Genomic DNA, 13278 nt, shown 5'->3' on the forward strand with positions numbered 1-13278 from the left:
CACGAATTTTCCAGCCAAATTTGATCGAAACAAACACCCATACCAGCTTTTTTAGGACATATCACAACTACCCATTAAGTTTCAGACCTTTAGTCCACCTAGAAATCTTTCAAATTTTGATCGAAAAATTCACAGTTCACTCCACCTTTCTTCCCGCCAAAAATAAAATTTCAAATGAAGAAGAAGGGTTGCCCCCCTATCCAGCTGTGGGGTGCGAATATCAGCTGCCTTTTTGGGGTGCCCCTTAGTAATTGAGGTGCCCCTTAACCAAATCTGGGCTCCATGTAGCAAGTGTCCTCCGGGGGTGTTCCGAGTGATTTTTCGAGCTGATTTTTCCAACAATATTTATTTTCCAAAAATACCTAAAAATACACAAAACACCATAATAAGGACGAAAACGAGTACCAACAATACGAAACATTGAGGACAAATTAGACACATAAATGCGTCTATCAAAAAGTCTATCAAAGGATTAATCTGTCTCCCACAGAAAAATCCTAGTTTTGTTCCGTCTTTTTATAAATCAAGGTGAACAGGAACCAATTGATAATCTGGTCTTATATTCCCGAAGAACAACCTAGATTAATCAATCACCTCTCTACAATCCTTCCTGACTACACAAGAGGATTGTCGAGGAATCACAAACAGTGAGACGAAGATGTTTGTGACTTCTTTATCTTGCCTATCGGAGAACTCTCACGATCTCAAGTCAATCAATCGATTGTACTCGTACGATAGAAGATGCAAGATCAGATCACACAACTACGATAAAGTAGTATCGGTCTGGCTTCACAATCCCAATGAAGTCCTGATTTTAGAGAAGAAAATCAAAGGTTAATGGAGATCGACTCTAGCGGGCGCACTAGTAGCACACAGACGTGTGGGGATTAGTTTTGCACAATGCTAGATGTCTCCTTTATATAGCCTTCAAATCAGGGTTTTGCCTTAGTTACAAAGAAATCCATATTCACCGTTAGATGAAAACCTGATTTAGATTCAAGCTAATATTTCTCAACCGTTAGATCGAAAAACCTAGCTTGTCACACACATTTTGGTAAACGTTTACTGGGTTCGTGAAAACCATGCCCAAACGTGTACGTGTATGTTGGTTCAACATAGTAACCCAAAAAGGTTAACCATATGAGCATTTCATATTAACCTTGTTCTTCTCCACCATAACTAGTTCAATTGACTCAAATGAATTAGTTAAAGAGTTGTTCAATTGCTATGAGATTTTATGTAACTACACAAGATACAATTGAAAAAAAGATGATTCGATCCGATTGAATCGACTCATGAACTTTATAGCCACGGTTCGCATAAAGAATTCCTTAGTAATTTAAGTTTCATGTTCAGAGCACATCTTTAGATCATAACATCTTAAGTTCACAAACAAGTTCGCGGATTTAAGTTAATCGGTTGAGGTTTTCAAACTCAGCAGAAATTCTCGGAAAGAGAACTTCCGCCAGTTCGCGGACTGAGTTCGCGGACATAGCACACAAACGAGTTTTGAAAAATCCAGCAGAAATTCTCGGTCGAGAACTTCCGTCAGTTCTCGGACTGGGTTCGCGGACTTGGCATGCCAATTCCACAATCCTCCCGATTTCTCTTGATCAACAAAGTTCGAAAACTTCGGTTCAAGGAATACATGGTTATGTAATCTAAACTCTTATTTCAATCATTGAGACATTCTCAGAGGACGCTATGTAGCCGTTATTCACAGACCGATTCACGTCAGAGCAATTCTCAAAGTGATTGAAACTTTTCATGACTTTCGTCACTAGGTGAAGATAAACTTGATCAAAGCGAAACACTTTACCAACACATGATTTCGAGATATAGATAGGTGAGATATACTCGGCTCGAAATATCAAATGTGTATGATCTAGTCTATATAGCGTACGACTTTTGTCTCATAAGAAGTAGGAGATAGAAGAGATAGACTTTTGAGTGATAGATAAGTTCAAGTCTCCACATACCTTTTTGTTGATGAAGTTCCACGGTTCCTTGTATAGATCTTCGTTGTTGTATGATGAATCTCCATGAAGTCCTTGAGCTCAACTACACTTTTATATCCTAGTCTGAGACTTAGCTATGTAGGCTAGAAATCAAGACTTATAGTTTTGATCACTAACATCGACAAACATGCTTGAGATAACAACGCATGCGAGGTTGACCGAGATATGCTCTAACAATCTCCCCCTTTGTCAATTTTAGTGACAAAACTATTAATACATATGGAATACAAAAAAGATAAACTTTAGTGCCTCCTATCCCATAGTATAATCTTTAATGTTCCTTGAAATCTTCGTCCTTCCAAGTACTCCAATGATCCCAAAGGTTGTAAGTTTAGCACCATCGTTGTTGAAGATCCGTAGCTATAACAATGAGAGAAATCGAGATTCTCGCTCATTATTATACAGTGTCATAGTACTATTATGTAACATCAAAGTCCAATTGTATCACAACTTTAACAATAATACTATGGTAATATGTATCACTCCCCCTTAGTCAATACTCCATCTCGATCATGGAAACCACTCCCCCTTACACAATGATCCGAAAACCATATGTATATGTAGTGTGAACTACAATATTTCTCCCTCTTTTTGTCAATAAAATTGGCAAAGGTACAAGAATGGGATCATAATGAAATTTCCACAAGAGACATTTCATGACCAAAAGAAAAATACATGCCAACTTAATTTAGATGCAATCTAATAGCCGAAGCTAACACTAGTACAGAAATGGCCTTTAGACACGCCAAATATAAATTTGCCTGTCACGCCTTTTTGGTTTTGGATTGTCTATAGGGTATACTTCTACCCTATAGACACGCATGTTCAATGGGCGTGTTGATATAAGTGCTTTCAGCCACGCCATGGCTAGTAGCGTGTCAAAATTTCAACCGTTTAGTCACGTTAACTTCAAATTTTTGATTGGGCGTGTTTATAGACCAGTCTATGGCCACATTAGGTATTGGGCGTGTTTATAGACCAGTCTATGGCCACATTAGGTAGTTGTGGAGTGTCCAAAAGGTTAGTCACGCTATTTAAGGTGTGGTTTTAAAGTTGGTTCATTAGACACGCCAGTATATGTGTGTCCATAGTGTACGATTGATTGACACGCCAAATTCAAAGTGTGGCCAAAAAGTTTTTCTTTGGACACGCCAGTATATGCGTGTCCATAGTGTACGATTTAAAGACAGACCAGCATATGTGTGTCCATAGTGTAGGCCATATAGACACGCCAAACTGAAAGTGTGGCCAAAAAGTTCTTCTTTGGACACGCTAGTATATGTGTGTCCATAGTGTGCTTTCTATAGAGACGCCGGTTTTATAGCGTGGCTAAAAAGTTCGTTTTGAAAAAATTAATAAAAAGCTTTCGCCCGTATTCGAACGCATGACCTCGTAGAAGTTAGATAACGTACCAATCCACCAAGCTGCCCATCTTTAGATGTTTATGATTAGTGTTTTGAAAATACTAGACTGGTTGAACTACTCAACATTTAAATAAACACGCCAAACTGAAAGTGTGGCCAAAAAGTTCTTCTTTGGACACGCTAGTATATGTGTGTCCATAGTGTGCGTTCTATAGACACGCCGGTTTTATAGTGTGGCTAAAAAGTTCATTTTGAAAAAATTAATAAAAAGCTTTCGCCCATATTCGAACGCATGACCTCGAAGAAGTTAGATAACGTACCAATCCACCAAACTTCCCATCTTTAGATGTTTATGATTAGTGTTTTGAAAATACTACACTGGTTGAACTACTCAACATTTAAATAAACACGCCAAATTGAAAGTGTGGCCAAAAAGTACACCCAACACCCTCAAGACTAATTCCCTAGCTTTCTCTGGAATAGATTCTGACTTCCATGTTCTGCAAGTTATTGGGTTCTCCAAAAATATTTCTGCAAATCTTCTAAACACATATAATCGAAATTTCTTTGGTAATCCGTTGAATTGGAATGCTATAAATAACTTGGGAGTCTGCAATTTGGTTTCTAAAAGATCCTACTCATGGACTATGTGTGCTGTCAAAATTGCCTCTCAGCTACCACACTGGATTTCTGGTAAGATTTTTCATTGCTCTCTCAAGCATTCATGTACTAATATGTTATTCTACCAGTTGGAGTAGTTCATATGAATGCCCAGATAAAACTATTAAACCCATAAAACAATTTAAAACCTTCATGATAACCCCTTTCAAATTCCCCCTGCTATTTACTATAATCACCATATCAAGCTCAAAACCAAAATTAAACATAACAGCCACTCAACCAAGCATAATACAATAACCCCAGAACCACATATACATTCAATTGAACATCATTGTCTTTAAAACCAACACTATCAAATCCAAAATCAGCACCACTAGCATTAATGTTTATCCATGAGAAACATATGCAATATTCACCCAAAAAACATTTACAGGAATACTTACTTTACCATCTGGAAGGGGATGGTTGAATACTGGTCAAGCTCCTGGTGCAACCCCAGAGGTCCCCACACCACTTCCAACAACCTTCTTGTTAGCTCCACTCCCTTCTGGTGCAGCCCTCCTCCTTGGCACAGAATAGTTTCCCCTAGGAGGAGGCATAGGCACTACTACATCCTCAGGAATCTCATTAGAATCAGTTATCTCCCCTGGTCCGAAGATTGCAATATCATAAGCATCCTCTGCCAACTGTCGCATCACTGGTGCCAGCATGAAGATATTGGGGAAGACTACCACATCATTGGGGAGACCAAGAGTGTCATTCTCCCGAATCTTAGCTTTGCATGCAACTGGAACTGGTGCAGAATAGAACCCCTGTCTAGCACCACCACAAACCACCTGCTCCTCCCCTACAAGCACCACACCTTCATTAATCACAAACTGGCCTTTGTCAGGATGAACGACATACACCACCCACCCTTCATCAGCCCCTTGGAGTTGAGGAAGTTGAGGTTCCAACGCATAAGCACTGGCACTATCATGCATAACAACCCTATCCTCTTTGACTTCTCCAACACCTCCAGTACCAACTTGCATGTTTGGCTTTGGTTCCTCACTGCTGCTACTGCTTATCTCTACTACCTGTCAAATTGGAGAAATGGGGGAATCCCAATCAATAACACCATCACAGTTACTAATAAAGCCAATTACAACTATGAAATTCACTTTCAACACCTTGAACCCAACAATTCTTCCATGATTATCAAAAATCAATACCTGGTTTTCTTGCATATTCATCTTAGCCTTCTTTTCCTCTGGTCTACCCATGGATTCCTGATTTGTAGACATGGTTGGGCGATCATTCAGATTTAGATATGCATTATAACCTCGCTTAGACATAGCTTCAACAATTGGAACACTGAAGGGATTTTGCGGAGATGGAATTTGGAAGTTACAGAGTTACAGAATTGGAAATTAAAACTGATTTCTTCCAAACAGGCCTTGTGGACGAGAAGACCAATAGTTAACACATCTCACCCATCCTTTTTCAATCCTCGGGATCAATTAGTTGAGATATCGTGGAGGCACATGCCTACTAAGTGCATGCAAAGACCTATTGAACGCCACCCCAACTTATTGGCCGTTAAGAGGCGGCAGCAAACACTTGGCAGCTATTTGGCAAGCGGACTCTCTAAGCGGGCTACCCGTGACCCGAAGTCGAAACCCAGTACCGAACCGTAGCTGCCCTCAACTATTTTCGTCAGAGACGGGCTTGAAGTGGCAAGCGGGCTACCCGTCTCTGACCTGACATTTTCCTTTTTTGGACACGCTATTATATGAAGGACTGTTCTAGCAGGAAGAGCATTTTTAGCAGGTTGCAATGAAGCCTCCCAACTGGTGCTGCCATCTCCTAGTATGCATAAAACATAAAGATTTAATTAGACCCCAAAGATAAACATCAAAGTTTGGTGACCCACCAGATACTCCCTTAATGGCAGTTCCAAAGAGGGTAAAAGTCTTAATGGGAATTAGGTGTTGAAAATAGGTCTTGATAGGGTAATGATGGTTATTAGAGTGAAGGGGACACGGATGGCTTTGAATGGGCGTAGTTAACAAAGTGACATGACGGCTAACTAAGCGCCATAAATGGAATTGAATTGGCACAATGGGGTATTTGAGGGGTTAATTAGCAGAGAGATTACCATTTTCAGAGAGATCTTTAACAGAAGAGGAAAGGTTTAGGTTTAGCAAACTAAATTGAGAGTATGGCTGATCCTGCCCAGAATTCAACCAATTCCATCGGAAATCTTCCAAATGCACCACCAGTAACACCTGAATTTGCACAAGCCAAGTCAATTCTCCCTTCTTTGAGCATAGAGGAATTGCAGCAGTTAAGAGAAGATGCACAGTCTGAAATTGATCATCGGATTCAAGAGCAAACTCGTCAGAGAGAGGCAGAAGAGGTGTTCAGGAGAAGAAAAGAATTTGAGGCTCTCTACAATGCATGGCTACCCAAGTTCTTAGAATGGAAGAACGAAGGATGAGGAAAAGGCTGAGAAGCAGGCCAAGACCCCAAAGTTTGGCAGTTCAACAGAAAGTGATTCCGAGGCCTCAGAAGGGTATGAGTATGAAGTGGAGGAAGTGGATACCAGTGACCTAGATTCGGATGCTGCGGAGGACAAGCAAAGGATGAATTCTTATCATGATGAGAAGGCGAGAAGGCGATTTGAATATGAACTTGCCAATCCCAAGATTTTTGCTCGCACCATGAGTGAGGGTGAACCTGTTGCAGTGAAGGTGAGCCGTCGAATCGCTGATCTCGATGATGAGTCAAGTGAGGAAGAAAGGGAAGAAGGGGATGAGGATAGTGATGATGAATCATCATCCAGTGGGACTTCTCCTGCACCATCTGATAGCGAGGACTATGGTGAAGAGGGTCTGGATACTGATGAGGATGAACGGTGGTAAGCTCATCAGAGTTACCAGGAAAGGCTAGATTTTCAGGCATTGCATAAATCCTGAAAACGATCAACAAGTTTTTTGCAAAACAGCTTTTCTGGTAATTTTCCTTCCTTCTACTCTTCCTGATGTTGGTGCGAAAGATGGTAAGTTTCTTTGTATTTTGAAAGTTGATGCGGACGGTTTTGGATTTCCTTTTATTTTGATTTTGTGGGCAAGTAGTAAGATACAGGGAATTTTCTTGTGTTTGGATTGTAAAGTTGAAAGGGGTAGTCGTTGTTTCAAGTTTGTAGTAATGGTTTGTAATGAAAGGGGTTTGGGTTATGGCCTTTTGGTGAAGGTATTTTGAGAATATGTAATGGTAGTTGTAATGGTAGTTTAAAGCTTTGATCTTTTGAGGGTTTGATAGTTGTGTGAACTTGTGGTGCTGATGCGGAAATTGAAAAAACTTGATATAATGCTCAATGAGCTGATAAATGTTAAAGGAATGTTTGTAGTATTGGACTTGTTTTTGTTATTGTCTTCTTGTTTTAAATGTACAAACAAGCAATGTTCTTGGTGAATGATTCTAAAATTCCAATGATTGTTAAGTAGAGATGGGTAGGAATGACTGAATTAATGAATCAATAGGGTATATAAAATGTTGTTTAAGATGGTGGGTATTACTCCAGTTTATAAAATGTTGTTGGAGTAAGATTAATTCAAAGACTATTTTAGGCCCAATTCCAAAAAAAAATCTATGTGCAAGCCTAGTACTATTACTACTAATCCTAGCATGACAGAATAATTCAATAATCAGTATAGCCAAATCCAAACTCATCCAACATTGCTAAAACCCATCTGCATACAAAACCCCACCATGATTTAAGAATCAATTTTTTTCAACAATCCATACATTCATTCTCTAGTTAACAGAAAAATCCAAACAACTACATTCTATCACCTGGCTTGTCGCTTAGTCCTTGGAAATGGTTGCTCAGATGCAGTCGTTTGAGAAGCAGGGACTGCTGTTGGTGCTGGTGCTGGTGGTTTCCTTGCAGTTCTACCCTTAATGTCGTCCCGATAGTAATCATCCCTGGATGTCCTTTGCAGGTCAAGTTTATCTACCTTTGGCAATTTATACTCATTCCGACAAATAACTGCCGTACTGAATTCCTCGTCGACTTCATCACCAGCATATTTCCAGATTTGGGTAGGTGCACCTAACACAATAGACTTTCTTTTATTTTCCTGGTCTGGCACATAAAATACCTGCTTAGCTTGGGAGGCTACAACGAAAGGATCATCCTGGAGTCCCAACTTATCAAGCTCAACCAAAATGTAGCCAAGTTTGTCTTTTGAGACCCCTGCTTTGGTAACCCATTTACACCTGAAAAGTGGCACTTTCAGCGAATGATATGTCAACCCATATCTCTTGTAAAACACCATAATAATCCGCCAGATTAAGGGTAATCCCCGCTTGTCTAATGTGCGTGTCAGTTGCCTCTACGTAAACCCCGCTATTCTGGTTAACGGAACCATCATGAGATTTTGTGCGAAACAGGTATCCATTGATGTGATATGCTTCGTATGTCTCTACTTGTGCATTCGGTGGGATTGATAGCCACCTTAAGTCCTGATTGAAGTTTTCCCTAGAGTCTGCCCACTCACTGTCAACCTGAAATACATTATAAGGATTAGCCTCCGTCTCAACGCAAAAGTTACATAGCAAGAGTGACATTTTCTGCAAACTCTTACCACTTTTTGTAACCATTTGGCGAACTCTTCACGATGTTTTTGATCTAGCTGTCTATCACTCATACCAAGATATTTATCCTTCAAAAAATTCTGGTGTCGGCTGGACAGTGCAATGATTAATGTTATTATCTTTACAGAAATTCGGACACAGAATCAAAAACTAAATAAAAAATGAGGTTATCTGGTTAGATCTAGTTATACTTACTCAACGTAAGGAGCAACTTCAGGCGAATTCCGCAATACATAGAAATGCGCTTTATCAAACAGATCCTTATCAACACGAGGAAACTTAGGATTTGACATTGGTTTTCCCCTGAAAGAATAAGAATCTTCGCCAGTGTCAGATGTGTTGAGTTTGTCTGGTGGAATTCCGACTGTATCATTCATGCTTTGTTGGTGCTCACTGATAACCTCAATTGTCTCTTCCGCAAGGTTCCCTTCAGCAATGCTTCCTCCAGGTCTGTTTTTGTTTCGCACATGCCCTTTTATGACCTTCATGCACCTTTCAAACGGATACATCCATCGAAAGAATACAGACCACAAATTTGCACTTCCCTGGTAAGATGCACAGTTAAATGAACCATGATGTCGAAAAAGGATGGAGGAAAGTATTTCTCGAGCAAGCACAACGTCACAACAGATCCGACTGCAATTTTTCTAGCTCTGCCACCTTGATTTCTTTGCTAGATATTGCCCTGAAAAAAACAAAACCTGATAATAGCATATCTTGTTGGCTGCGGCATAATTGATTTAATCGCAATGGGAAAAAATGTTGCATTAGTATGTGATAATCATGCGATTTTAGTCCGATAAGCTTTCGATCTTTTCGATTCACCAGTGTTGAAAAGTTTGAACAATACCCTTGTGGAACCTTTATCTCGGATAATGTTGCACAAACTTGTCCTTTTCCTCCGGGCTTAATGAGTGACATGCTGCCTTTAGTATATATCCCCCTTTGCCATTTTCCCGAGGTTGCAACTCGTCTCTAAAACCCATCTCCTTCAGGTCCATTCGAGCAGCAAGGTGGTCTTTCGACTTAAATTCATTGTTCAACAATGTTCCAACGATACTCTCGCATACATTCTTTTCGACGTGCATGAAATCTATGCAATGGTGGACAACATGATACCGCCAGTAGGGGAGGAGCCGGAACCATATATTGAACTTTTTCCAGTAGCGCCTTTCGGTCTCCTTCCTCCTTCCCCTTTTTTGGGTCGATGGTCTTTTCGATTCTCTTCATCTTTCCACCTCTTCCAGGGTTATCCTGCACGAATTCCACCACAATGTTCTTCCGTCCCTTTCCCCATTTATTCTTTATAATCTTTACCTCATTGTATATTTGTGACGGGGTCATAAGTTCCGGAGCCTTTTCAGTTTCTTCTTTTCCGTTGAACCCCTTCTGACGTCTGAATGGATGATCGTATGGTAGGTATCTTCTATGCCCGGTATAAACCTCTTTTCTACAATGTTTTAGCCTGACATAGTAAGTATTTCTCCACACACCTTACAGGCGTCTCGTCCCTGGTAGGGGCAACCACAGTGTACCGAGAGCAGGGTAATCATTTATTGTCCATAAAACAACCGCACGTAGAGTAAACATCTCCTGTTTCAGCGCATCAAAACATTGGACTCCCTCAAACAATTCCTTGAGATCCTCGACAAACGGTTGTAACATAACATCAATGTCCTTACAAGGCCCCCCATCGATAATTAATGACAGCATGGTGAACTTTCTCTTCATACACAACTCTGGCGGAAGGTTGTAAATCACTGTCAGAATTGGCCACACACTGTGCTGTTTTTGCATGCCTTTGTTTACGTCAACCCCGTCAGCCGAAATGCCTAGCCGCAGATTTCGAGGATCATCACGAATTACGGGATATCTTTCATCTATATTTTTCCATGCTGGTGAGTCCGCCGGATGCCGTAAAACACCCTCTTTTCTTTCTGGTGTCGTGCCACAATAAATATTCGCAATTCTCTTTGATTGAAACAGCCGTTTCAGTCTTGGGATAATTGGGAAATACCACAAGACTTTTGCCGGAATTTTTCATGCACCTCTTTGGTGGTGTCGTCAACTTTCCATCTTGATTCCCCACAGGTGGGACACTTGATGTCATCCTTGTATTTCTTCCTATAGAGAATGCAGTCATTGATGCATACATGTATCTTTTCGTAACCTGAACCCAAATCTCTCATCACCTTCTTAGCTTCATATGTACTTTTCATCATCTCATTTCCTGGAGGGAGCATGGATTGTAACAGTGGTAGAAGTTCATTAAAGAACTTGTCGGAAGCTCCGTGCTTGCTCTTCAAGTTAAACAGTTCACACATTGCAGATATCTTTGTAAAATCCTTACATCCTTCGTATAGGGGTTTCCCAGCATCATTGAGTATCCGTTGCATCTTCTCAGATTCCTTTGAAATTTTTTCTCCTAATAAAGCATTAACCATTTCTATAGTCTCTGCAGCATGTGGTTTCATCAGAGTGCGGACCGTCGCTGCCATTACCATCCAGAAGTGTCCACCATGATGACTCATCTCCTTCTCCGTGCTTAGTCCATACGGCATAATTTTGAATGAATCCAGAAGTATATAAGTGATACTTAACTTCACTTGCCTTGTGCACGTAGACGTTGAGACATTTCACACATGGACATAGAATCTTAACTTTGCCCTTGTTGTATGGTTTCCGTTTCCCAGTCGCAATATCCTGTTGGTATGTATGCGTAGCAAACTTTATAAATGCATCGACTCCGTCTTGATAATGCGGTTTGGTTCTATCGGTATACATCCAAGATTTATCCATTACTCTAGGATCCACTCTAGGATCCATTATGAATTCTCAGATACCTGGACGGAGAAAAAACTTGTCAACATCTTGTGAAAATGTTATTGTGGTCCGAATAAAACTACGAAATAATAAAACTTGTCACAAAGAGTAATCACAAATCACAATGTGAGTTCAGTTATCATATATGAATCATACAAATAATCAGAGGTTATCTACCTACATACAGTTGCATGTGAAGACGATATTTACCCTACTATGACCATTAGAGTTACAATCTCAGTTAACAAAGCAGTACTGAAAAGAATTACTTACACGGTCGATCCGATTAATCCGCAAAGCAAAACTGACAGGGGAATATATGGTTTATCCAGGAGATGAATCAGATGATCAAAGTAAACAACTTGTTTTGTTTTCTAGGGGGAGGTTAGAAGATTTAAGAGCAGAAACATGAAATGATTTAAGACGAGAGAGATGAACACGTAGGGTAAATGGAGATTTGGCAATATCTTTACTAATAAATAATTTGGCAAAATATTTAAGTGTATATCGTAAATAATTTGGTAAAAGGTAGGTAAAGATCCTTCAATTTGCATGCTGCACGTTCTATGTTTAGAATTTTCTCAGTCAAATCTTGTTATCCTGCTGCATAATTTTCTGCTTTGACGGCTCTAAATGACCGGAGTTAGATGCGATGCAATTAATATTCATTCCATACTGAAGATTTTTTTGTTCGTACCCGAATTCAGAAAATAAATCAAATGAATCAAAAATAAATAAATAAATCAAAATGATAGGTAAAAAGCGGAGTACGTGTTGCTGCAGTTGTTATAACGGTACTAAAGTGAATTAATACCTGCAAAAGTATTAGATGCACTAGACAACACATTATAGACACTCTTAACAGAGAATTGGCCTTTGCTATCTGGAAGCCAAATAAGAGTATGGAGTCCAATTCACCCACCATTGAGTTCTGGTGGTACTCCGTAGCTGGTGGTACTCCGAAAATATGAATACTATGAAGTAAACGATTTCATCAAATGTGAATGCTTCCCCCTTTTCCTCTAAGTAGCGCGCTTTAACGGTTTCGTGCTACAAAAACAACACACAAACTTATTTGGTTACATATAAATTGAAAAAAGTATTGTGCCGAATAAACCATAAAGATACGTACAAGTTGTAGAGGGGACAAGCTTAGGTGGCTTGAGTGCCAGATCCGGTGTTCGATTTTAAAAAACCCAGCTACCGCATCTAGGATGATGTTGTGCTTATCCTTGATTTGTTGAAAAATTCTTCCTCTCGGATTCCCATAATCTTGGATAAATTTGTTATGTATCTTCGCCCAAAGGGTCTCGATCGAGGAGCGATCTAGAACTCGACTTTTGGCTGCCCATGCTTTAGTGATTGCCAAATCTTCCGCGGATTCAAACGATGTCATTTGTTGCTTGTCGAACGCCGGGTTCAAATACGCCTTCTTCCCTGTTAAACCAATTGCTTAGCATGATAGAACACCGTTGCGAAGTGAAGAAAAACAAAATCGATAGAATACATTAACAGATTCTCCTTTCCAGCTATATAACAACGCTGACCTAATCTACAATGTAACTTTTACTTCTTACAGCAACAAAAGCAAATTCCTAGATCCATTAACATCCACTAGTAACAAAAATTAGCTCAACCTAAACCAAATTCCATAATTTCCGTCACAAGAATCACACAAAACATCAATTGTTTCAACCAATTAATACTAAGATATGAAAGACCTAAATTGGTTTATGATCATAAAAATATGAAAGACCTGAACAAAACAAAAGAAACCCTGACAATAAAAAACTCTTAAAATTCGTACT

The sequence above is a fragment of the Papaver somniferum genome, chromosome 10, assembly GCF_003573695.1.
Source record: "Papaver somniferum cultivar HN1 chromosome 10, ASM357369v1, whole genome shotgun sequence".
Classification (NCBI taxonomy): domain Eukaryota; kingdom Viridiplantae; phylum Streptophyta; class Magnoliopsida; order Ranunculales; family Papaveraceae; genus Papaver; species Papaver somniferum.